Here is a 27,998-nt window from a genome sequence, read left to right on the forward strand (position 1 = left end):
TAAGACCGGTCTTTATAAGAAGATTATCACATGAAGACAGAGACACGCAGGGAGAATGCCATGTGACAGAGAAGACATAGGTGGGAGTTAATTCAGTTGCAAGCCAAGAAATGGTAAAGACTGCTAGTAAAACACCAGAATCTAAGAAGAGGCAATAAAGGATCCCTTCACTCCAGTTTTCAGAGGGAGTGTGGCTCTTCAAAGACTTTGGTTTCAGACTTCTAGCTTCCAGAACTGTGAGATAATAATTTTCTATTATTTTAAGCCACATAGTTTGTGATATTTTGCCATGGCAGTCCTAGGAAAATCATACACTATTTGTCAGAGAAGGGAAAGAGAATTAATACTTGATTGGTTTTCTTTATCAAAGCTGTGAATAAAACAAGGCAGTCCCTGATTTAGAGTCTGTTTTGGTTATGAGAACTCACTATAACTCCCTAAACAACACAGACCAAATGTTACTCAACATTGTAACTTTGAGGGACCTAATCTGGTTAGTTCTCCAAATTGGCCCCTTTTGATATGTATAAACACCATAAAAGTCCTTAAATGTTATTGCTATTATAAAAATATGTGAATTTTTCAGAAGATTCCACATACATTGTTAATGCATATTGAACATGTTTTCAAATTCCTTCTGTCTTCTCATAGATATTCTATTAGAGTGCCACTCTCTCCTTATTGATTTGAGAATAAGATTTCAATTCAAGAAAGAAACTGTGTAGTGAGGAGTTAGAGCAATGGCAAGGTTGCCTGCTCCTGTTAATTTTGGAGGGGAATGTGAGCAACAATATGATGGTGCAAAGTAAGAGGTCTATATGAAGCACAACTCAGGGAGGGTGTGTACTCAAGGCATCTGGTGAGTAGAACCTAGGGATGGTGCTAAATATCCTAGAATGCCCAGGAAAATAAAAAGAAACTTGTCCCAAAATGTCAGCAATATTAAGGTTAAGAAACCCTTTACCTCCCAACTTCCTGAACTGGGGTTGCAGTTGCTTCGTAACCTACCTGTGTTCTTTTCTCCCTAGAAAGGGAAAGTGAGCTGACCTCAATTCAACTTACAGTCTACTTTGCCTTTTCATGGAGTGTAACAGTCAAATTGACCTCAGGGCTATATTGATTGAGTAAAGGAATTTGAATCAATGTATTAATGTCTCCACAGCTGGGAACCCATCATGGGTACAATTTGCCATCAGTTTCTGAAATTTTTCACATCACTGGGAATACCAGATAGCTGAAAACTCGGTTCTGAATGTGTTGTACCTTTGATTTGTATCTCAAATCATCATTTCAAAATACGGGCTTTTATTTACCTATATATTAATACTGCCTGCCACCACCATCAGACAGATCTGGTGCTCCTCTGCCGAGTTAACACAGCGCAATTGTTCCCATGTCTTCACTGGCACTGCAAGATGTGGCCGAGAAGACAGGCTTTCAGAGTAAGAAGTCCATGTTGGTGGTAAGAAACTCAGGTGAGGAGTACTTTTATCTCAAAGTACCAGCTTTTTAGCACATAGCTCTCCAACGAGACCTGTCTGTGTGAATCCGAAGGAGATGATGGACTGCTCTATCTGCTAAATGTCACTGTACATAAGTCACATTTTGAAAAGCTACCTAATGCATAAGCTTTTTAATGCTGTAAAATATAGTAGCTAAAATTAAATGCCACTTAGCTCTTTCAGAGATGAATTAATGGACAGCCGGGTCAAATTCAAAGCTTTTTGATGTATAAAAACTTTATAAGTGGAACTACTCCATCAGTAGGCAAAGTGTCACAAAAACCTGTCTAGATGGATAGTGTGTAATTTCTGCACAGGTCTCTGTAGCAAATACATCACTGTATACCGGTCAGGAATCTTGCTCCAATAAAGGAATATAAAGATTTAAAAAAAAAAGAGCAAGTGATAGCCCCACTGCACAAATGAAGAGACTAAGCTTTAGCAACAGAAGATGATAGAAAGCAATCTATTCAATCTCCAAGTGTGCCAAAGAGGCATCAATAGTCAACCCCAGGACTGTCTCTTGGCAACACTCATGATTCAAGGCTCATTGTCTACCTGGAGTTTAGAAGAAACCTGAGGTGGGAGGATTGGAAGAGAAGTTTCACCTCCCTGAGATCACAGTCTCTCAAGAGTTTCTAGATACATTTCCAAGTGAAAAAATAATTTTAAGCTTTTTTTTTCAATTAAAAATGACCAATGAAAAGTTTGTTGATGCTAATATATTTTGAAAGTCAACATTACAGAAAGAAGCCTTGCATTTAAAACAGTACAGAAATCATGTGGGAGAGAAGAAACTATTTTGGAAAAGTAAATGAATTATTCTCTAAATCCAGAGCTACTTTTTGTCTTCTGCCATCAAAGAAACAACTTCACTGTAAACTTCTTGAGGTGCATCCGTTGCCCAGATGAAGTCCAAGTGATTGTAATTTGGAATTTCCTTGTGATAAATGAGATTAGAGAGTTTTGAAAGCAAAAGATAAACATCCTGAGGTCAGCCAACAGGTCCTTGCCACCATTCCATACTGCAATTGGGACATTCATGGCTGTTAGATGGTAGATTGGAGGTGTGGGCTAAAACACAAGAGGAAAAAAATCAGAATTTTCATAAGTAAATGCACTTTAAACTCAATACTTATTCAGTGGGTAAATCAGATATCACTTAAAAAATTGAGATATAATTTATATATAACATTATATTTGTTGTAGGTGCATAACAATGATTCCACACATGTATACATTGTGAAATGATGACAACAAAAAATCTAGTTGACATCTACCACCATGTGTAGTTTTACATATATATACATACATATATATATAGAGAGAGAGACAGAGAGAGACAGAGAGAGAAAGAACTTTTAAGATTTACTGTCTTGGCAAGTTTCAAATGTACAGTACAGTATTAGTAACTATAGTCTCCACGGTGTAAATGCGTCTCCAGGTCTTACTTATTTTATAACTGGAAGTTCATACCTTTTGATCACCTTAATCCATTTTACCCATGCCTCTAGCAACCACCAATCTGTTTTCTATATCTATTAATTCTGATTTTTTTTTATGTTTTAGATTCTACATTTAAGTGAGATCAAATAATATTTATTTGTGTATGAATAACTTATTTCATTTAGCATAATACTGTCAAAGTCCATCCTTGTTGTTACAAGAGTCATGACCCAATTTCATAATTAAATCTTGGCAATTTAAACACTCTAAAGCTATAAGCTTCTCAAAATGGACTGAGTCATTTATTTTTATTTTGTCTGACTTCCCAGTATAGTCATTGGAAAGGTAGTCAGTTGGTTAAATGAGTAGTATTTTAAATACTTGCTTGATTTTTACTAAATATAAGTTCATATTCTTAGAAAATCTATCAGTAGCTCCAATTCCTATTTCTACAAAATCACCATTCACACAGATTTTAAAGAGATTCATAAAGCAGACCAATGGGACAAAAAATAACTAATAATTTTCCCACTGTTCACAGAAAATTTTGTTAGTTTTTAAAGATGATATTCTCAAGAATTCTGATTCAATACATTAAAATTTTTTCACCCTTATGTAATAGCCAATTCACAAAGAAATGTTTTATTATATGTAATTTTTTCATAGTATTTTAACACTTCATTGTGCTTCTTTATATGTTAGATAGAAGGGAAAAGTGTGGAGAATATCCATGAAAATAAACCCACTTTTCTTCACTCATATGCCACTGTTAGAAGTGTTTTCCAGAACCAGCTTCTGGATCTTAAATTATCATCACTTCCCCAGTTAGCTGAAACCATCCTGAGTTGTGTTTGGCTTGGTTGCAGGGAGCATGGAGTTGGGAGTGGGTGTTTCACCCCCTTCCCCGCCCAGGATGGAGTCTGGTTACTAGTGTTAAGCGCCCAGGACAAAGGCAGCACCTGAGGTGCTGATGGTTCCCGATTCTTCCCCTGGGCCTTCATGCTCCAGTGTCTGTGCTCATTCAAGCTGCCCTCAAGGTAACGCATGACTGCAATAAGAAAACTTCCAGAACTTACCCCTCGTGGCATTAGACAGACTTGTGAGGTCTGGACAGCAACCTGACTTTGGAAAATACATATAAAGTTATCGCAATTTCATCTTTAACCTTTTATATCTTTGTTTTTCAAAATGTGAATAACTGCTACTTAAGCTGCTTACCTGATGATAATGCATTAGGTTCTGAAATGGGGCTCCCCAGTCAAAAGCTTGGAACCTCCCAGACTTAACAGCCTAATGGAGAGATATTAAAAAGACAAGGAAATTTTAAAAAATCACTTGGCTATGTGAGTAATAACATATCAACATTTCCAAGTAATTTATTTTTGATTTAAATTCAATTTAGTTTTTTCTCATTCCAAGAATAAAGACTATGAATCCTCCAGAACAATTGATTCAAGCTTAAATGCAGCTCTGCTTGAAATAATTTTTCTTGCCACTCAAGTCATGAAACTCATTTATTTCTTCCTACCCAAAGCACCTATTTATAGGATTTTCATTCACATGGATTGATCATTTCACCTGGCAGTCCCATGCCAGAAAAATTCCCTGCTAGGAATCTTTGACAGACTTTGCTTTAGGTAAACTGGTGATGGTTTAGGCCCACAAGAAAGTTTTAACAGCTTGAAATGATACCTGTCTCCAGTGGAGGGTGTTTTGAACGGAAGTTCCTGCTGGATTATGTGCTATATACACATCTAAGCGACTCTAGAAAGCAAGCATATAAGTGCACATACACTCACTTAGATATACGTTCAGTGTCTTGAAAACACCTAAGACTTAAATTTATCTGATCCATATCAAGTTTTACCAGCAGCATTACTGGCAGGATATGAGCAAAATAGTCGTACATCACTTTATGGCTTGCAAACTCTGATTATATGGACTAATTTCAAGGATGTATAACTGAACTAAACAATTTTGAGTGAGAATAGTTGTCAATGGATAATACAAAACATGAAAAATGTGATGTGATGTGAGCTAGATTGTTCTGTTCTATGATCTACATATGCTGGGGCTTTCCAGGTGGCACTAATGGTAAAGAATCTGCTTGTCAGTGCAGGAGACACAAGACACAGGTTCAATCCCTGGGTCAGGAAGATCATCTGGGATACAAAGTGGCAACCCACTCCAGTATTCTTGCCTGGGAGATTCTATGGACAGAGGAACCTGGTGGGCTACAGTCCATTGGACTGCAAAGAATCCGACATGACTGAGCACAGTCCTACTTTACATGTGTTAGCTCATTTGATCTTCACAATGACTCATTCCATGGATAAGGAATCAAAATGAAGGAGTTCAAGTGTGTTGCAAAAGTAGGGTCTGAATTATGCTTTTAACCTGAATCCATATTTTTAACTTCTTTTCAATACTGCATTATGTTGTATGTGTTTTTAAACACCCACTTGGTGCAAAGCAAATGAAATAGAAGGTAAAGAGTATGTACAAGATCTTACTTAAGGAGTTGCTCTGAAAGAAGTTTTGGAAAGTGTATAGGGGTTGACTGTCAGCATCAAAATATTTTAAATAATATTTATCCAATATCTAGACTTATTTTTCCTAGAGAGGAACCTGACAACATGGTTCAATACCTCACCTCACAGAATTTAAATGGTCACACCAATTTTCAGGTGATCAGAAGTCAGTAGCAAGTTTTCTGTTTTTGTTCCTTCTACAAGCTGTTTACCTCAGAGCACAATGAGGTGATGGAAAGAACCTGGAGGCTACAAAACTAGGAGCCGTGACTTGTGATTTCTCTTGGGCTTATCTGCATATTGGACAGAATTTTGAAGTGACTCCTGTTTCTAATAAAGTACCATTCTTAAGTGATGATAAGACAAGGAATCAAGAGAGTTGCTCAAAATAATCAGAATAGAAATTTCAGGGCATACAAACCATGTTAAGGTTTTTAATGTCAACTCCAGTAATGGCAAAGAAGGCATTCTTACACTTGTTCCAAAAAATTTTGTGAGTAGAACATTTTGCTACCAAATATAATCTGAAAAATAAAAGAATCATTATAGATTTGCAAATAACAAGCTGCAGAAAAGACTTCTTAATTTGTTTAGTTTACTGACAGAAATAGATATTATAATGTCTATTTCAATATTTCTATATGTTGTCTTAGGAAGTTTAAATACTTTCTTTCATTGAATCCCCATGATAAAGATGTGGAATGGACAGGGCAGATATGAATACTGGGTATTCATTGCTGCATTGAGAACTGTACTGGCTGATGAAAAGTGTAATGCGTAAAGAGGTATAGTCTAGTTGGGGTAATAGGAGCTATGGGATTAAATCATAAAACAACATTGTAGAATGTCAAAACTAAGTTCCAAGATGTGTGATTTCAGCAATAAATGACAAAAAATCAGCAGGGAAAAGGATGACTTCAAGCCATATTTTCATCAAAACATTTAAAAAGACAAAGAGGTTTGGTAGCTTAATAATTGAAAGGACTCACCCTCATTGTTCTTGAGGACAGTTGGCACTTTGTTACCCCCATTTTATTTTATTTATTTTTTACTGAAGTATAGTGGACTTACAATATTATTTTAGGTTATATGACTTAGTGACTCCATATTTTCAAAATTACACCCAAAGTTTCAAAATTATACACATACAAAGCTACTATAACGTATTGATTGCTTTCTCTCTGAGCATTATATCCATGTGACTTATTTAACTACTTACTGGTAGTTCATACTCTGTCATCCCCATTTTATACAGGAGAACATAAGGCTAATAAATAGTCAGAGTCTTGGTCTAGTGAGAACTGGATTGCAGCTAGAATCCAGATCCAAGCCTCAAGGTTCTGACTTAAGGTCTAAAACTTTTTTTTTTTTAAACCCCTCTCTACACTGCCTGTCAGAAATTCTGAGTACAAGTAAAAAGTAAACATGTTCTGAATCAGTGCAGCCAGTTAATATATTCAGGATCATCACACAATTTTACATTTTGAGTAAAAGTTTTGCAAATAATGTTGCAGTTAAAAATCTCTTAGGTTTTAGACACCTGTGTTAATTTAGTGACAAAAAAATGAACAGCACACACCTGAGTGAAAAGAAAAGAAAACGAATAGCACACAACCATAGAGGAAAATGGCATCGTTAAATTTTGTAGCTGGAGGCAAACTGTCCTCCTAAAGGAGTGTGTGTGTGTGTGTGTGTGTGTGTGTGTGTGTGTGTGTTGGTTTCAGGGGGTGGGGGAAGTTGGTGATTAAACTTTAGATAAAGGAAAGATTATTAAATCCCTAAAATATATGCCTACATAATATCTACAGTTTATTGAAATCTATTCTACTGCCCTTTGAAATCTCCATTTAAAGAGAAAAGACCTCTTAGGCATAAAACTTGGAAAGCCAAGGGTATTTGACGCGGGGTCTCCAAGTTCTTGCTTTACTTCACCGCTGCTGTCTTACTCTTTCTCTCCTTTTCCTTTCCCTTCCCTTTCTTTCCTGTTCTTCCTCTTCCCACTTTTCATGGATCGGGTAGTTTAGGTATCTTATTTTATTTTTTTTTGTGATACTTTTAGCGCCTCTTCCCCAGGCTGAGTGTGGAAACACAGCCTTGAAGACTTGTGTGGATACTTGGTAAAGAAACACCCATGAAGGAGCAAAAACGCTCCCAGGTGTTGCTAGCACACAAAGAAATGGAGAATTAAAAAAAAGTGGGGATCCCTTAAACTATAAGGGGGATTCGAACATGGTTAGTGCTATTCAAGATATATTATAAACACATTCATCTCCATTCTTGGATACAAACATGATGGTCCACCAGCTGTTTGTTCTCTTTCTATCACTTTGAAATCCACAAACAATTCAATATCTTAGATTCAGTTAAAGGGAATCACATACCTTGAAGAGGAAGTGAGGAATAAGTGCAAGTTTGTTAAACAGGCTTTGGGTGTACTTCACTGTGGCAACTGGGGCTAATGCATAGAAGACTTTGATTTTTTCAGCCAGTGTGGGATTGGTAGAAAAGGCGATAAAACCTGAAACAGAACAAGGAATATGTGTAAAGGTAGGGATGTGTGTGTGTGTGTATGTGCGTGAATGTGTTTTACAAGTATGACATCATTACTTTGGACTTACTAAGGGTGCCATCTGGGACAACCTGAAATCAACAAAATGGTCAGATTTTAGTATATTTTCTTTTCATAGATTCTCACTGGGGACATGAGGTTTGCTGTTGTTGTTTAGTTGCTAAGTCGTGTCTGACTCTTGTGACTCTTGTGACTCTGGGCCCACCAGGTCTTCTGTCCATGGGAGTTCCTAGCAAGAATACTGGAGTGGGCTGCCATTTCCTTCTCCATGGGATTTTCCCAACCCAGGGATCTGACTCACTTCTCCCATTTGGCCGGAAGATTTTTTACGACTGAGCCACCTGGGATACCCTGGACATGAGGTTAGAACTTTTCCAAAGTTACGTTTAACTCTTTTATCTGACTTTTGAAACCAGGCCAACTTTAGAATAATCCCGTGGTAATAAAAGTATTATAATTTATATTACAGCAGGTTTGGTTCAACTTAAAATTATCTCATCTTATAAAAATGAGATAATTAACATTTAACATGAATAAGGTATATAAGTGGAAAGGTTAAAGCACAAATTTGAAATGTATTGAAACAGAGTTTGAAACTTAGTTCTGTGGTTTATTAGCTTTGTGACCTTGGAAAAGAGACCTAAACTCTAAAAGTTTTAGTTTCCTCATCTAAAAATAGGTATAATGATGAATACTTCCTTAGGCTGTTTAGGAAATAATCAAGTTGAATCATGTAAAATATTTACCAGGAACTAGTCACATAGTAATGCTTAAAAAATGAGTAGCTGAGATAATTCCAATATTTGTATACAATATTCTCAGCCCCATCTGCTTTTAATTGTTTTCATGAACAGTAGCATATAAATAGACTGGGTTCTAATCAAAGAATTATTAACTTAAATTCTTTACAGTTGAATTTCATAGGACAATCTCTCCTTACTGTTAATAATGGCATGTTGACTAGACTTAAGAACAGCTTGAAACAAAACTTTTCAGATGTGCAAAACTTAAATAAAGCGAAAAAAAAAAACCACTTTTCAGGTTTATGCAACTCAGTAATATCCAGCCTATCTCACTGAAAGAACATTCTATCCAACAGCACTGTGTTTGTCAAGGAGTTCTTTGTCTGGCTTCCTAACGCTGAAGATAAGAGCCAGCGGGTCACCCAGAGTAGGCAGGAATCATTCGCAAGGAGAGTCGGTCTCCTCCCGCTAGAGTGTTAGCAGTAACACTGCTGACAGTGGGTGGCAGTGGGTCCATCGAGGGTCAGGACAGGCAACGTCTCAAAAGAAGCCTAATCCCATTTTAGATGCAGTTCTATCAAGGATACTTAACTAAACTTCATGTACACAGCAGATTGACGTAAATTAGAAGGCAGAAGAAACAACTTCCTGAAATTTATGAGTGTGGTGACACAATGACAAACTGTCCACTGGTGAGTAAGAAGAACGGAAATGTTCAAAATTTAAATACTCAAAAGAGCAGTAGCTTGGACTTATTTTCTATCAGGACGTATGGTTCTATTTACCTCAATAAATCTTAAGGAAATTTCTGCATTTCAGCTAAATGCAATAATTTTATAACCGTGTATCATTGAGAAAAGATTAAGCTATGTCCAGCATGTTCTGTATAAAAGCATAGGAGTCAGTCATAAGCACCCCTCTGATGCTCCCCAATCTGACTCTCTGATTTGTTTTTCTCTTCATAGAAAAATGCTACCATTATCTAGCATCGTATGTATTTTACTTATCATTTTCTCCACCTCTTCCTGCTAGAGTATTAGTAGTAGAAAGACAGATTTTAAACTACTTACTTTTTTGTTGTATCCTTAGGATATGTATATGAGATCTATCAATAGGGTTGACTGAATGAAATAAACTGAATCCAGAGACCATGTGGTACAAAGTTTCAGAGCATTGGTTTGCATGTCAGATTGCTTGACCTGGGATCTGAGCTACCCTACCTGTAATAACTATGTTATCTTACACAACTATTTCTTCACCCACTATTTAGCTTCCCTATGCATGCAGTAGGAATAATAATGGCTTTATATCAGTGGACTGTTGCAGACATTGCATTATATAATGAATGGAAAGCAGTTAGCAAGCATAAAGACCAACATGCCTGCATGACCACTGGAAAAGGATCTATATGAACTACACTACTCGCTAATTGCTTTTACCTACCAATGGTGGTGCCTTGGGAATGGCCAACATAGTGTAGCTTCTCCTGTCCTGTTCTCTTTAAGATGAAATAAATTGTGGATGGAAGGTCATATTCAGCCATTTCACCAAAGCATTAAGAAAAAGACAAAATAAACTAAATACACATCTTTGTTATAATTTCCATAAGTCAAACCTATTTAAGCTAAAGCTTCCTTTGAAAAATAGAAAACTGGATGCTCTAAATATTGCTGCTTACAGACTATTTGAGTGTCAGGGGCTCTTTGGGGGTGACTTCATGTAAAGGGCTGACATTATTTCTAAAGCATAGTATGATATCTGCAATTTGATCCAATTTGAAACACCATAGTATTTGTAGTTGGGGACTGCTTCCATCCCTGAACCTGACTGTCAGATTTAATAATGACTTGTATTTAGTGTTCTACTACCATGTAATATGAATAATTTCTCTATTTTATTCTTTAAAAGTTATCCAGAATAATTTTTTGAAAGTGAGAACAGGCTATGCCCACCCCTGTTAAAACCTTCCAGAAGCTTCTCATTACACTCAGAATGAGCTCCGAGGCCCTCACCGTGACCTACACAGCCCACCCTAATCCGGGCTTGTCAGCATCTCTAGTCTCCTCTCCTCTCGGTCTTCCTCTTCTTCACTACACTTGGAACAGACGAGCTTCTTTTTGGTTCCTAGAATTTTTAGAGCACTTTTGTGCCTCAGCTCTATCAACCAACTTCTCTTCTGTTCCCCACTTCCACTAGTAATTCCCAGAAATAAGGCACAAGAAGGCCAGTAAGAGAAAATCTTTAATAATCTCTCAGTGGTGTCTCAGTTTCATTTTCTCCCCTTCCACTTCATTATTGCTGATGAGAGATGTTGTCCATGAACCCTAGCTGGGTTTAAATCCATATGGATGTTCCTTTAGAATATGCTGAGGGCAACAAATTTCCTTGCTTATTCATTTTGCTCAATCCTTGTGGAAAAGCAGATTCAGGGAATCTTGTAATAGTGGGCACTGGGATCACAGTTAGGGGGAAAACTACCCTTGGAATGAGGTGTATGAAAAATCTAAAGATAGATTAGAATCAAAGGACTTCCTTCTCCCACTTGAAGTGTGATTTGTTAAGATACGACTGGATTGGAACAGTGAATACTGATGATCTTTAACTGAATATTTATTTTTAATACTCTCTTTCTTTACCTGAAAGCCCAGAATGCAGGGGAATCTGGTGAATAGTATAAATGTTCCTGGGCCCAGGTGTTTCCTCTGCTGTTCCCCAGCCACACATCATAACCAGCATCTGCCAGCAGGAAGCCCAGGCTGTTGTTGGGCAGGTTGGAAATCCAGTTTGTGGCGGATCCAAGAAAACCATGTTGCAAAAACACAACAGGTCTCTGACCTAAAGAAGAAAATTATTCAAACCTTTATAAATTCACTCCTTATTCTCAGATAAACATGAATTTAGGAAGACCAGAATTAAATAAGCTTGCTTGGTGAGGTGAATATTTCTGAAATTATTTTAATTGTCATGATATTTTCTCAGATGACAAAATGTGTGCAACTCTATACTTTAAATTGTGTGCAGTGGGTTGTATGCCAATTAAACTCAAAAAGCTATTGAAAAAATTATGTCATAAGGAAATTCAGCATAATGTTAAGTTAATTAAGTGGGTCTGCTATTCAGGGACTCTGAGTTCCCACCCAGCACAACAAACTAAAATCATGGGCCAGTGTGGACATCATTGAAGCCAATGTAAATCTGGTGTCACTCATACCCTTAGCTTAATCTCAGAAATCCAAGGTGGTTCGAGAATTTTTTTTTTTCCTGTGAATAGCTTAATCTCATGTTCTATAATTAGAATACATTTGACTGGAACGTATTTGATTCAAGATTCGAGACACTCATCTTTTTCCCTCATTCCAGTCCCCCTAAAGCTTCCCTGGTGAGTCAGTGGTAAAGAAGCTTCCTGCCAACACAGGAGGTGTGGGTTCAGTTCCTGGGTGGGGAAGATCCCCTGGGGAAGGAAGTGGCAACCCACTTCAATATTCTTGCCAGGATACTCCTTGGACAGAGGACCCGGGCAGGCTACAGTCCATGGGATTGCAAAAGAGTAGAGTGCAACTTAGTGACTGAACAACAACCAGTCCTACCTAAACGATTAGCATCATTCTTTCCATGAGGAATCTGATAGACCTGAAGGATATAACCATCTGCAATTATAACTTTATGCATCTCACTTGGGTAGCCCCAGTAGGAAATCATCTGACCCTGAATGGAGGGGGAAAAAATTAGTTTCTTGAGTTTACTGGGCCACTTTTATGATTCCTATCATAAAACTTCTTATTGATTGTTAACATATATTATGTAAAGAAATAGTTCAAGCTTTATAATAAAAGGTATTTTAAAAGAATTAATGAGAGCGATAGCATCAGTATCTTTGGAAGTGTTGTTTTTAAAATATTAGTGATATGAATAACTTACAACATTCATACTGGCTTCAGGGTTCTTAGCAATTTTCCCAAAGAAGCAAAATGCTGTTTCCAGACATGTGGATGAAACACATTGTTACAAGTAGCCACCACATTTTCAACCTATTAGGGGAAAAACTTATTGCATCATGTGGTAAATATTAGAATATAACATGAAGTCATGATATTGAGCTGCCTTGCTCTTTTCTTCACATATTTTTCAATTATTACCTAATCTGTTATATCATTCTCCTATTTCTCATCACTTTGTCAATTAGAAGATTTTTACAGTACTTCTGCTACTCTAGTAATTTATTCGGTTTTGTACATGATTCTATTTTTCCGAAGGACATTTTATCAATCTACCCTTATAAATATTTGTTATTTATCATCTGTTATGGTTTGGGTTGGTCTCCCACTGACACCCCAAAAATAGATAAATTGAAGTCCCCAATACCTCTGAATGTCACTGCATTTGGAAGTAGAGCTATTACAGATGAAATTTAAGTTAAGATGAGGCCATCCAAAAGTAGGGTGAACCCCTAATCCTGTATGAATGGTCTTCTTCTAAGAAGATGGCCATGTGAAGGCAGAGAGAATGGAAGCCAAGGGGCAAAAGAGATTACTGGCAAACTACCAAAATCTAGGAAGAGACATTGAAAGATTTCTTTATATGTTCTGGAGGGAGCATAGCCCTTCAAACACCTTGACTTTAGATTTACAGATTCCACAAATGCAAGATAATAATTTTCTGTTATTTTAAGCAATCCAGTTGTGGTCCTTTCCTCCAGCAGCCCTAAGAAAATGATACACCATCTGTCAGAAAAGGGAGAGAAAGCGAACGCTCAGAATGGTTGTCGTTCTTGAAACTGTGAATAAAACAAGGAAGTCTGTCTGTTTTGTATGTGAAAACTTGCTTTAATCCCCTCAAAATGGCAGACCAAATGTTACTCAAACATTGACAATACAGATAAATTCTTATATTATCGTTTTAAAGTATCTGGATTCCTCACTGTGTATGCCCAGGAGTGGGATTGCTGGGTCATATGGCAGTTCTATTTCCAGTTTTTTAAGGAATCTCCACACTGTTCTCCTGGAAGAGACACGTGCACCCCAATGTTCATCGCAGCACTGTTTATAATTGCCAGGACATGGAAGCAACCTAGATGCCCATCAGCAGATGAATGGGTAAGGAAGCTATGGTACATATACACAATGGAATATTACTCAGCCATTAAAAAGAATTCATTTGAATCAGTTCTAATGAGATGGATGAAACTGGAGCCCATTATACAGAGTGAAGTAAGCCAGAAAGATAAACACCAGTACAGTATACTAATGCATATATATGGAATTTAAAAAGATGGTAATGATAACCCTAAACGCAAAACAGAAAAAGAGACACAGATGTACAGAACAGACTTTGGGACTCTGTGGGAGAAGGCGAGGGTGGGATGTTCTGAGAGAATAGCATTGAAACAAGTATACTATCAAGGGTGAAACAGATCACCAGCCCAGGTTGGATGCATGAGACAAGTGCTCAGGGCTGGTGCACTGGAAGACCCAGAGGGATGGGATGGGGAGGGAGGTTGGAGGGGGGATCAGGATGGGGAACACATGTAAATCCATGGCTGATTCATGTCAATGTATGGCAAAAACCACTACAATATTGTAAAGCAATTAGCCTCCAAATAATAAAAATAAATGAAAATAAAATAAAATAAAACATCTGGATTCAAAGATGACCCACTTAATAGCTCTTCTGTTCACCTGCTGTACCTCATATGATAAATATGACAATCAATAACCACTGCTCTATTTTTAACTTCAGGTGTCCTGATTCCTCTCCGTTCCTATTGCAAAGATGGCCATCAACTCCTCCCCTTTCCTAATGAATACTTTTCCCAAGGGATGCCTGCACTAGCATAACCCTGCTCCCACCCCTACCTTGCAAATGCTCCATTGTGTTCCATTTGCAACCATGTAATTTTTTTAGTTTCAGACAATATTTTCCCCTACGCTCTGTTCAAATACATCATATCCAAATATGGCTGTAGGTTTCCACAGCTGCCGTCTTCTGCTCTAAACTTGACATGATCATTTGACAAAAAACAAAACAAAAAAAAAGCAGCCCAAGGAATACATGAAGGAATGGCATGTTCTCAGCCTTCAAGGAACTTGGCAACCTAGTGATAGTTCAGTAGTACCAGCTCTTTCTACTTGCTCTCTTCCCTGTACTGTCCACGCATTTCTCAGTCCCTTTCACTTCAGGTCGACTCAGGGCTTGCTTGCTTGCTTGTAAAATCCCACAGGTAAACTAAGGCTTTAGACTTAGTCAAACTAAAGGATGGCCGGGTAACAAGGTAGCTATAGAGCATCCTGCTCAAACCTTGGCTCCATAAGCATTTGCTGCTCAATAAATGAAAATTAATCATACTATTAGCAGTACTTTTCAAACCTAACTCTTTGTTAGCTCCATAAGTGGTTTCTAATAAGTGGGATTCCCTTGTGGCTCAGCTGGTAAAGAATCTGCCTGCAATGTGGGAGACCTGGGTTCAAACCCTGGGTTGGGAAGATCCCCTGGAGAAGGGAAAGGCTACCCATTCCAGTATTCTGGCCTGAAGAGTTCCATGGACTATAGTCCATGGGGTCGCAAAGAATCAGACACAACTGAGTGGCTTTCACTTATTAGAAATCATATAAGTACTAACAGCTAAAATAAAATAAAAAATGAATGACCCTACTATTCTTAAGAGCTACCTATGTCCCTTTATCTTTTATCAAAAATTAAAATAAATATTCTATCTCATTCACTATATGATTCTCTTCAGGGTTTATTAGGGTTCTTTTTTCCTAAAGAAATGAATTTGTGTATGTTCTCTTGACCAAGGCGGTATAGAGTTTAATTCAAAGCTTTCAGGTTTTAATGATAGAGGTAGCCTAAGAGAGAAGGCAGAGGGAAGGAAACAATTAGAGATGAGAAAGAGAGAACCAAAGAGAATGACATCCATAGGATACCAAGACTGATGACTGTGAGGAACCTAAGCTAGTCGTTTTTGATAGCTATAAACACTATAGACATTCCTTGAATATCATTTGAATTGCTAAAATAAATGAATTTTTCCAGAAGACCCCACAAACATTGTTAATAAAAACTGAATATTTTTCCAAACTCCTACCACTTCTCATAGAGATTGTGAATAGAGTACCATTCTACCCATGGTTGATCTGAAAATCAGTCAGGTTTTTTTTCGGGTTAGAAACTTTATAGTGAGGAGATATATCCCAGTGGACATATGGTGTGTTCCTGTTACACATCCAGAGCATTGCTCATTCTGTCTTTTTTTCAAATCATGAAATCAAGCCCCAAAGAAGGAGAAAAAGAAGAAATCTCCTAGAAAAAAATTAAATACATATAATCAAGGCTTAAAACTTCAATGGAAAATTTTATTTTATTTAAGCTAGAAATAAATTTCACATATAGATACATTCAGTTCAGCTCAGTTCATTCTGTCAGTCATGTCTGACTCTTTGCGACCCCATGAACTGCAGCACGCCAGGCCTCCCTGTCCATCACTGACTGCTGGAGTCTACCCAAACCCATGTCCCTTGAGTCGATGATGCCATCTAATCATCTCATCCTCTGTTGTCCCCTTCTTCTCCTTGCCTCAATCTTTCCCAGCATTACTTTTGAAGTATATTAAATAAGCTTTATAACACCAGAGAGTCATACTCACTGTCACCAAACTGAATGTCTTCTCATTTCTTGAAGGTAAATGAAAAACCTAACTCTCTTTGCCCTTCTCTCTCTCACTATATATCTCTCTATATGTAGATATAGATAGGTTTATATGTGTATGTTTGGGGTGACCTTTCCCAGAAATGTGCAGTCACTGCATTTCCAGTGAACTCCAATATTTGCCAAACAGCAAGTCAAAAATTACATAAGCAGTAAACCCGCAAAAGGATATAATTCCAAAACATATTTAGAGATTCATTCTTTTTGATTTATCACCTGCTGAAATTCTGCCTCCTGCTTCCTTGTTCTTTGGGTTTTCTTAATCCTAGCAATTATCAAGTCTTCTCCCACACTTGGGTAGGAACACTTTAACTCATAAAGAATCACATTTATTAAAACAAGTTAGTATGTCCCACTGGAATAATTTTCAAAATTTGAGAGCAAAACAATTTTTATCACAAGCTTTTTTATGGTTGTTTTTGCCTAAATTAAGAAATAACTAATGCCAAATATTGCACATGTAAACAGAATGAAATTTTATTTATGTATTGAAATGTTATTTTATTGTGTTTTGAACATTTAATATGAGTTCTACCATCTTAAGGGCTTCCCTTGTGCTCAGCTGGTAATGAATCCACCTGCAATGCAGGAGACTGGGTTCAATCCCTGGGTTTGGAAGATCCCATGGAGAAGGGAAAGGCTACCCACTCCAGTATTTTGGCCTGGAGAATTCCATGGACAGTATAGTCCATGGGGTGGCAAAGAGTTGGACACGACTGAGCAACTTTCACTTCACTACCATCTTAAGAAAATTGTATGTGAACAGTACAGTACTGGCACAGCACTGGTACACCAGGATCTTCCCCAGGGCTTTAAAACGTGTAATTTTTTTCTCCAGCGACATGCTAGAATCCCTTCCAGATGGCAGGGCTTCTATAAAGTTTTTCTCATCAACAGGTGCTGATCCACATCAGCATCCTGCAGGTTTTCTCAATCGCAGCTGTGAATAGTTGTGTTAGTGACTGAACAACAGCAACAGCTTCAAAGTCTTCTGCTGGTTCCACAGCCCATTTAGAGGTGGGTTAGACTTTTCTTGGGTCTCTTGTAATGAGGTGTTGGATTCTACAACTCCCAAAGAGATTTTCTTGTTTATTATTGATATTGATTTTTAGTTGTTGAACAGAGGAACAAGAAAAGAGGAACATTTTATATTTCCTTGATGCTGATATTATCTTAGCATTATTAAGATGTCAACTATCTCAATTTTTTCTATATATTCAATGGATTCCAGTAAAAAATTTTATCAAATTTTTTGGTAAAAGTTAACAAGCTGACAATAAAATTAATATAAAAAGCAAAGAATCTAGAATATTAAAAGAAAATAGAAGAAAAAAAACAATGTTGGAATATTTCTTCCTGATTTGACTTATGTTATCATAAAGGTACTCTCACCAAGACAGTGTGGTAAACAAACTATTTCTCTATCCATTCAATAGAATTCTACTCAGTAATAAAAGTGGGCAAACATGGATGAGTCTCAAGTCATTCTGTGGAATGAAAAAAGAAAAAGGCATCCAAATCATAAAGGAAGAAGTAAAATTTTCACTATTTGCAGATGACATATTAAATATGGAAAATCCTAAGGGCTCCATCAAGGAAAATTAAAATAAACAAATTCTGTATAGTTTCAGGATACAAAATCAATATACAGAAGTCTATTGCATTTCTATTCACTAAAAATGAACTATGAGAAATATAGATGAAAAAAAGCAATCCCTCTTACAATTGCATTAAAAAGGAGAAAATACCTAAAATAAATGTAAACAAGGAGAAGGAAATGGCAACCCACTCCTGTATTCTTGCCTGGAAAATTACATGCACAGAGGAGCCTGGTGGGCCATAGTTCATGGGGTCACAAAGAGTTGGAGACAACTTAGCAACTGAACAACAATAATGAGATGAAATACTTGTACACTGAAAACTGTAAGACATTAATGAAAAATATTGAAGAAGATACAAATAAATGTTGAGATATTCTGCACTCATGGCAAAAAGAATTAATATAAACTTTTCATTTTACCTAAAGTAATACTTAGGTAATACTTAAAATTCCAATAGCTATTTGTTTATAGAAATAGAGAACACAATCCTAAAATTTGTATGAAAACATAAAAGACCACAAAGAGCCAAAGCAATCTTGAGAAAGAACAACAAAGCATCTCAGTTTCTGATTTCAAACTATATTTCAAAGCTATAGTAGCCAAAACAGCATGACATTTACATAAGAACAAACACATAGATCAATGGAAGACAATTGAGAACCCTGAAGCAAATGTGCACATATATGGTCAGTTAATTCATCACAAGAGAGCCAACAATGTAAGTGGGAAAAAAGAGACTCTCTTCATTAAATGGCAACCCACTCCAGTACTCTTGCGTAGAAAATTCCATGGATGGAGGAGCCTGGTGGGTTACAGTCCATGGGGTCACAAAGAGTTAGACACGACTGAGTGAGTTCACTTTCACTTTCAATAAATGGTGCTGGAGAAACCGGACAGTCACATGCAAAAGAATGAGACTGGACCACCATATCCACTATGGATAGAATTCTGGTTGAGCTATTTCAAATCCTAAAAGAAGATGCTGTGAAAGTGTTGCACTCAATATGCCAGCAAATTAGGAAAACTCAGCAGTGGCTACAGGACTGGAAAAGGTCAGTTTTCATTCCAATCCCAAAGAAAAGCAATGCTAAAGAATGTTCAAACTACCGCACAATTGCACTCATCTCACACACTAGCAAAATAATGCTCAAGATTCTGCAAGCCAGTCTTCAACAGTACGTGACCTGAGAACTTCTAGATATTTAAGCTGGGTTTAGAAATGGCAGAGGAACCAGAAATCAAATTGCCAACATCTGTTGGATCATAGAAAAAGCAAAAGAATTCCAGAAAAAAACATCTGCTTCATGGACTACGTTAAAGTCTTTAACTGAAATAAGTTTTAGAAAGTTTATAAGCATGACTATCAGCATTAAAGAGCTTCCTTGGTGTCTCAGATGATAAAGAGTCTGCCTGCAATGCAGGAGACCTGGGTTCAATCCCTGGGTCAGAAAGATCTCTTGCAAAAGGGAATGGCAACCCACCCCAGTATTCTTGCCTGGGAAATTCCATGGACAGAGGAGGCAATCCATGGGATCACATAGAATTGGACACAACTGAGCTACTAACACTGTCACTTCATCAGCATTAAAAATATTTGAACTAATATTTATTCAATGCCTAGACCACTTTTTTTTTCCCTGCAGAGAAGCTTGTCAAATTATTTAGCTCTATGTGTCCTCTCACAGAATTTGACTAATTATTCAGGTAGTCAAAAGTGAATAGAGCTTTTTATATACTTTTTAGACATGTTGTTTCCTTTGTGGTGCAATAGGGTAGTGGAGGGGACCTGGAGGTGACAAATCTGGGAACAATGACTTGTGATTTGTTTTGGGCTTATCTGCGCATTATGAATAGAATTCTGAAGCTACTTCTATGTCTTCTAAAGTACCATTTATAAGTGATGATGAGACAAGTAATCAAAAATGTTGCTTAAAAATTCAGAATAGAAATTTCAATGAATATAAACCCTGTTCAAGTTCTCTTAGTCAAATCCAGTAATGGCAAACAAGGCATTCTTGCAAATGAAATTCAGTATGTCTTGGAAACACACTTCAGTAGGGAGAAATTGTTCAAAATTTGTGTGAGCAGAGCAATTTTGTTGCTTTATATAAAAAGTTATATTTTGTTATCAAATATAATCTGAAAAATAAAAACATCTTTAAAGATTTGAAATATTAGGGTGCAGAAAAGACTCATTCATTTGTCTAGCTCTTAGGAAAAGGCTTGGAAAGCCAAGGGTATTTGATGAGGGGTCTGTAAATCCTGGCCTCTATCACCTGCCTACCACTGCTATTTTCCCCTCTCTCTCCTTTTCCCTTGCTTTCCTTTTCTTTCCTATCCTTTCTTTTCTCACTTATCTTGGACCAGGTGGTTTAGACTTCTTATGTGATTTGTGTTGTTTTTATTTCCTCTTCCATTGTCTTGGGGTGGAATTATAGCCTTGACAGACCTGTGTGGATGCTTGCTAAAGATCCACAAAGGAGCAAAAACACTCCCAGTCATTGCCAACACACAAAGCAGTCGTGAAGAAAAAAATAACAGAGGATCTCATAAACTATCATGGGGATTCAAACATGGTCAGTGCTATTCAAGAAATAATACAAACATGTTCATTTCTATTCTTGGATGTAAACAAAATAGACCACCATTTTTTTTGCTTTCCATCACTTTGAAACAAATGAGCAATTTGATATCTTAGACCCAGTTAAAGAGAATCACGTATCTTGAAAATGGAAGAAGGAATAAGTGCAAGTTTCCTAAGAGGGCTTTTGTTATATTTCACTGTGGCAACTGGAGCTAATACATAAAAGATTTTGATTTTTTTAGCCAGAGTAGGATTGGTAGAAAAGGCAATAAAACCTGAAGCAGAACAACAAGGAACACCTGAAAAGGTACGTGTGTGACATTACTTTGGAGTTACTAAATGTGCCACCTAAGATAACCTGAAACTGACAAACTGATCAGATTTTTGTTGCTTCTCTTGGGACATGAGGCTGGAAGTTTTCATTTTCCCTTTTTTTCTCCCATAGAAAGTAGAAAAATAATTTATTCCAAAAGATGGAAGAAATGAGAAATTTCTCCTGAAATTATACTTTGGTATAATTCTGATGAGACAGATTTTCCCTCTGAACATGTTCTCCTCCTGACTGCCCCATTGGAGTTTCATTGTCTTGTAGCAATTTTTGAAGCATTTCAATGAATCGCATATTGTGAGGAGGTAGAAACCATCTTCAAATTCACAAGTTCTAAGGAGAGTAATGTTATTTCTCAGAAGAACAGCACTTTCTATTTCAAAAGAGTATATAAACATTTTATGGAGACAATGCAGTTTAGATTACACAGAGACATCATCCATCCAAGTGTAAAAAAGTGACAGGAAAGTGGGGGCCGGGGAGATGGGAAGGAAGCCCAAGAGGAAGGTAAGATGCGTATACCTATGACTGATCCGTGTCGATGTCTGGCAGAAATCAACACAATATTGTAATTATCCTTCAATTAAAAATAAATACATTAAAAAAAGAAAAAAAAAGTGCTCTATTTTAGACCAAGATACATAAATATGATGGGGATGTTTAAGGCAGCTAATGTCTAGAATGTGTGTGTCAAGGAAGGTGGTCTGGGTATGGAGGTGATTGTGCATCTAGAGGAGTTCTCTTCTTGACCTCAATGACTAAGCACTGGTAAGCAGGACTTCTTCCTCTAGGCTAGTGATGCTTGAGGTACCAGATGGCTTCATTTCTCAACTGTGGTCCCAAGAGAGGGTTGAGTTGGGCCAGAATTGCAATCAACCAAAAGAGATAGCAGCAAACTGAACAGGTCCCCAACATGGTGATGATAACTCTGCAGATGGGACACTTAGAGATGAACCAGGGCACCAGGAAGCCAACAAAGCCCCGAGAACACACTCATCACAATGAGAGGCATGGTGAGGCTAGGGCATGCCATGGTTGTGGTGCAGCTACCAAGTCCTGACCCCAAGGCTTGCAAAAGTTATCATTCTTCTATCTGTCTTTAGAAAATACGCCAACCTTAGAATACTTATATGGTAACAAAAATGTTATCATTTATGTTTCATGCAGGTTTTGGTGAGTTTAAATTTATCTTACTTGATAATAACAATACAATTAATTAATATTTAATATGAGTAGGATAATAAGTGGAAAGGGCAAAGCTCAAATTTGAAATCTGACCAAACAGACTTTGAAACCTGGTTCTATGGTTTGTAGCTTTGTGACCTTGGAAAAGTCATTTATACTCTAAGTGTCTTAGTTTCCTCATCTAAAATGTGAGTGAAGTCACTCAGTTGTGTCTGACTCTTTGCAACCCCATGGACTGTAGCCTGCCAGGCTCCTCTGTCCATGGGATTTTCCAGGCAAGAATACTGGAGTGGGTTGCCATTTCCTTCTCCAGGGGATCTTCCTGACCCAGGGATCGAACCCAGGTCTCCCAGATTGTAAAGGCAGACGCTTTACGGTCTGAGCCATCAGGGAAGTCATACATTCATCACAAGTGCAATTCTGAAAAAGATTTTAAAACAGCAGAAAATATATGGAAGCCACTTACAAAATTCTTGATATTTGGCATTAGTAATAACCAGAATCAAACAGAAAAGATGCAGAAGTCTCCAAAGCATACAGAAACAGATCTAGGTGACACCCTATGTCACCATATTTTGATTACTCTCTATTTTCCTGTACCTTGAGCTGTAATTTAACTTTAAAACAAAACATATATAATAAATAATAAATGCTTCTTGAGGTTATTTATGAAGTAATTGAAATGAATTTTGTAAATACTTTCTAGGATACTTGTCACCTAACGAATACTTGACAAATGAGTAGCCAAGATAATTCCAATGGCTATGTACAGTAAATATATTCAACCTCTGTTTTTAATTGGTTTCATGAACAGTATCATACAAATAGATTGAACTATAATTAAAGAACCATTAACTTAAATTTTTACAGTTGAATTACAAGGGACAATCCCTCCCTATAGTTGATAATGATATACCAATGAGACTCAAGAAGGGCCTGGAAAAAAAAAAGAAAAAACAACTTTCTAATGTAGACAGCTTCATCAATTATAAAATATCCAGCCTGATTCCACTGGAAGAAGAACAGTCTTTCCACAAGCACTGTGTTTATTAATGAGTTCTTTATCTGTTGCCTAACTTGGAAGATAACAGCCTGCAAATCATCCAGAGTGAGTAAGAATCACTCACAAGGAGCCTGAGTGGGTGTCAATATGTACATCTGGGGTCAGGACAGGTGACTTCTCAGAATAAATTTAATCCCATCTTAGACACAATTCTATCAAGGATACTTATCTTTGACACACACAGCAGATTGATTGAAAGATGTAAATTAGAAGGCATAAACAACTTCCTAAAACTTATGAGTATGGGGACACAGTGAGGAACTGTCCACTGGTGAGAAAGAATGTTCAAATTTAAATACCCAAAAGAGTGGCAGATTGGACATTTGGTGTCAGGACAAACAATTCTAAGTCAATAAATCCTAAGGAAATTGTTGCATTGCTGTTAAATGCAATGTTTTTAAGATACTAGATCATCCAAAAAAAGGTTAAACTATGTTCACTGTGTTCTATTATTAAAAGCATGGGAGTTGATGATAAATTGAGGTAGATTTCCACGCAAAATAGCTAAATTTGGGGAACGCTTTGGAAACAAATGGTGTTCATTTTAGTAATCTAGAACATTTCCCATCTTTTAACAAAGCATTTGAGTCTATTGTTGATCAAGTGCTTCTGGTACTGTGCTTCACTGCCCAAATTTCTCTCCAAGTCTGAGGGATTTATTCACCAAAAGCCACAGGAAATGTTTTGATTTTGCATTTGCTCAGGAAAACTGAAGGTTGTGCTCCCTTAATGGGACACCCTGCACTTCATGACTGGTTCAGAAGTGAATAAAGGACCTGCCAGTTTGTTCCACTGGTGAAGGTTCCCCAAAGCCTTCTCATACAGAGTTGGCTGAGGCCTTTTGGGGACTGCATCATTGCCAAACTTTTCTCTCTGCCTCATCCCATTTCTTCACCTTTTGCTTAAAAGTGCTTTTCTAAAAACAAAACGAAACCCCATATCTCCTTAGGAACTTAACATTTTGCACAATGGCAAAAACATAGGAAAGCTCTTCCTCACTGGCCCTTTTCCTTTTTTAAAATTCTACCAGTGAGATCCTTGTTTTAGGATGAACAAGCAGTAGGAAGAGGATTTCCACAATTTCACCAATTTCATCCATTTCCCTGTGTGTGTCCAAATATGGATATTCTAATTGCTTAGACCTGTAGTAGGAAGTAATGTCACTGGCTAACAGTGAGGATCAGCATAAAAAAATACACCATTATTTCTCTCTACTTGCTCCTTCTCCTTCCACCTTATTTCTTCCCTTTACAGATTCTTTCATGGTCTCTTAAATTCATTTGCTCATGCTTTTGTCCCAACCATTTCACCAAAGTTGTTGTTATGAAGATTCCCCTAGAGATTTCAGCCTGCCAAAACCAACAGTTAGTTGTCAGACTTCATTTCACATACTAACAAAGCCTCTTCAACGATTGACAACCTTCTTTCATGATAACACTTTCTCCACTTGTCTTCTAGAACACCAGATTCTCCTGGCTTCCTTCATACCACTGTCATCATTATTTTCGAGTATCTTTACCTGTTTCCTCCTAACTGTCTAACTCAATTGTGGCTCAGGGCTTAGGGCTTGGACCCCTCCTCTTCTCTTTCTGAAGTCACTACGTCAGTTATTGCATACTCATATTTTGTATTTGCATACTCATATTTTGTATTTTCAGCCCAGTCTTCCCTCCTCAACTCCGGATTTGTATCTACAATTGACTGATTGACTCTCCACTTGAATCTCCAGTAGCATGTAACGCTTGGGTCCATAACTGAGCCTCTGCTCTCCCCACCACATCAGCTCTTCTCACCTTCTCCCTCGTTTTGGCCAATGGTGTCTCCATCACTCCAGGTGCTCTGGTCACAAATCATGGTGTCATCCTTGACTCCGCTTTCTCTTATACTCCATATCCAATACATAAGCAAATCCTATTGTTTCCCTCTCCTAAATATATTTAGAAACTACTCTAAAACCTAATCATGTATCATTACCTCCACAATTAACCCCACCTTCTTCTAAGTCACGATCATCTGTCCCCTGGGTTACAGTGAGTCCACTGACTGGTTTCCCAACTGGGTTTAACCTCCTATTAAGTCCAAGTGAATGTTCCTACCAGAATCTTCTGGAGGCAGCAAATTTTCTTGCCTCAGTCATTTTGCCCATTCCATGTGGAAATGTATATTTATGAAAAATCCACAAATACTGTGTACTGGGATCACACACAGTTTGTACTGGGAGGAAACACTACCCTTGAAAAGAGGTGTAAAGGGGAATCCAAGAAAGGATTAAATTGAAAATGACACTCCTGTTTGGAATGTGATGTGTTAAAATAAGAATGGTTTGGAAGGGGTGAATACCCATGTGTCTTTTTAGCTCAATATTTATTAACATTTTCAATTGTCCCCTTCTTAGCTGAAAGCCCAGAATTCAGCTGAGACTGGTGAGTAGTATAAATTTTCCTGGGCCCAGGTGTTTCCTCTGCTGTTTCTCAGTCACATGTTATAGCCAGCATCCACCAGAAGAAGCCCAGGCTGTTGTCGGGCAGATTGGAAATCCAGTTTGTGGCCAAAGCAAGCACACCATGTTGCAGAAACATAACAGGTCTCTTACCTAAAAAAGAAAGTTGTTTAAAATCTTTATAAACTTGTTCCTTATTCTCAGTTAAGCATGCAGTTAGATATAGGCTTTTAGTTTCATATTAAACTTAAATGTTTGTTTGGTCGAGTTGAATATTTTTGAATATGTCATCTTAATTGTGGTTGTGGTTTCTCAGATGACAAACATATCAAATTGTACACTTCATATACGTGCTGTTTATTGTATGCCAACTATACCTCAAAAAACTATTAAAAATAATATTCTAAGGAAATTCAGCATTATATTAATTAAGTGGGTCTTCTATTCAGGGACTCTGAGTTTCCACCCAGCACAATAAACTATTAGGTTGGTGCAAAACTAATTACAGTTTCAGGCCCTGAAGTTTAAATCATTATAACCAGGCTCAAACACATCTTTATTAATCAAAATAGGAACCATTACAATCAACATATTTTTGCCAACAAAAAGTAAATTTGTCTATTCCCGTAGCATAGAAATCCTTGCTTTGGGATTTGACAAGCCCTTGGAAAGCATTTTCTGCATCCTGCTGGTTGTAGAAGCATTTTTCCTGCAAAAAGTTGTCAAGATACTCAAGGAAGTGGTATTCAGTTGGCAAGAAGTCAGGTGAATATGGCAGATGAAGCAAAACCTCGTAGCCCAATTCATTCAACTTTTGAAGCATTGGTTGTCCGACACGTGGTCAGGTGTTGTTGCAGAGAATTGGGCTCTTTCTGTTGACCAACACTGGCTGCACGTGTTGCCATTTTAGGTGCATCTAATTGATTTGCTGACCATACTTCTCAGATGTAATGGTTTCGCCAGGATTCAGAAAACCATAGTGGATTGGACAGGCAGCAGACTACCAAACAGCAATCATGACTCTTTTTTTGGTACATGTTTGGCTTCGTTTCTTCTCAGTCCAACTACTGAGCTGGTCGTCACTGGTTATCGTATAAAATCCACTTTTTGTCACACATCACAATCCGATCGAGAAATGGTTTGTTGTTATTGCGTAGAATAAGTGAACAGGACACTTCAAAGTGACAATTTTTTTGATTTGCAGTCAGCTCATGAGGCACACACTTATCAAGCTTTTTTACCTTTCCAATTTACTTCAAGTGTCAAACAACCATAGAATGGTCAACACAGTTCTTGGGGAACTTCTCATGTAGTTGTAAGAGGATCAGCTAGAACTGATCATCATCAGTGATTCTCTCAACTGGTTGTCATCAACTTCTGATGGTCAGCCACTGCAAGGCTCTCATCTCCTCTGCAAAACTTTTTGAACCACCTCTGCACTGTACGTTCATTAGCAGTTCCTGACCCACATGAGTTGTCGATGTTGCGAGTTGTCTCTGCTGCTTTATGACCCATTCTGAACTTGAGTAAGAAAGTTGCTAGAATTTGCTTTTTTGTCTAATATCATTTCAATAGACTAGAATACATATAAAATAAACAGGAAGTAATAATTCATTAGCAAAAAACATTAAGCAAGAAATGTGCATTAAAGTGATATGTAACATAACCACATTTAATAATGTTTCCCAGTATCAAATAGAAAATTCAACAATGCAAAACCGCAATTACTTTTGCACAGATGAATACAGTCATAGGTCAGGGTATTTCACATTATAGAAGCCAATGTAAATCTGGTGACATTAAGACCCTCAGCTTACTCTCTGAGGTCCCAGGAGGTTTAAGGTTTTGTTTTGTCTTTTTATGAGTAACTTAATCTCATTTTCTCTGCTGAGAATATGTTTGACGCGATTGCATTTGATTCAGGATTTGAGACACTCATCTTTTCCCCTCACAACAACCCTACCTTAATTATTAGTATCATTCCTCCCATGAGGAATTCATTAGAGTGGAACGATGAAACCATTTGCAGTGATAACTTTATGCACTTCACTTGGGTAACCCCAGCAGGAAATTATCTGAGTCTTGCCTGGAAAATCCCATGCATGAAGGAGCCTGGTAGGTTGCAGTCCATGGGGCTGCAAAGAGTCAGACACAACTGAGCGACTTAACTTTCACTTTTCACTTTCATGCTTTAGAGAAGGAAATGGCAACCCACTCCAGTGTTCTTGCCTGGAGAAACCCAGGGATGGCAGAGCCTGGTGGGCTGCTGTCTATGGGGTCACACAGAATTGGACATGACTGA

General features: G+C 37.5%; 2 pseudogenes; both read right to left on the minus strand.

Moving 5' to 3' along the window:
* Window positions 1-2,340: 2,340 nt before the first annotated feature.
* On the minus strand, window positions 2,341-12,812 carry LOC122446723 (annotated as a pseudogene).
* An 8,988-nt stretch (window positions 12,813-21,800) lies between these two features.
* LOC122446724 lies at window positions 21,801-22,041 on the minus strand (annotated as a pseudogene).
* Window positions 22,042-27,998: the final 5,957 nt, after the last annotated feature.

This window comes from Cervus canadensis, chromosome 8 (assembly GCF_019320065.1).
Source record: "Cervus canadensis isolate Bull #8, Minnesota chromosome 8, ASM1932006v1, whole genome shotgun sequence".
NCBI classification, from domain to species: Eukaryota; Metazoa; Chordata; class Mammalia; order Artiodactyla; family Cervidae; genus Cervus; species Cervus canadensis.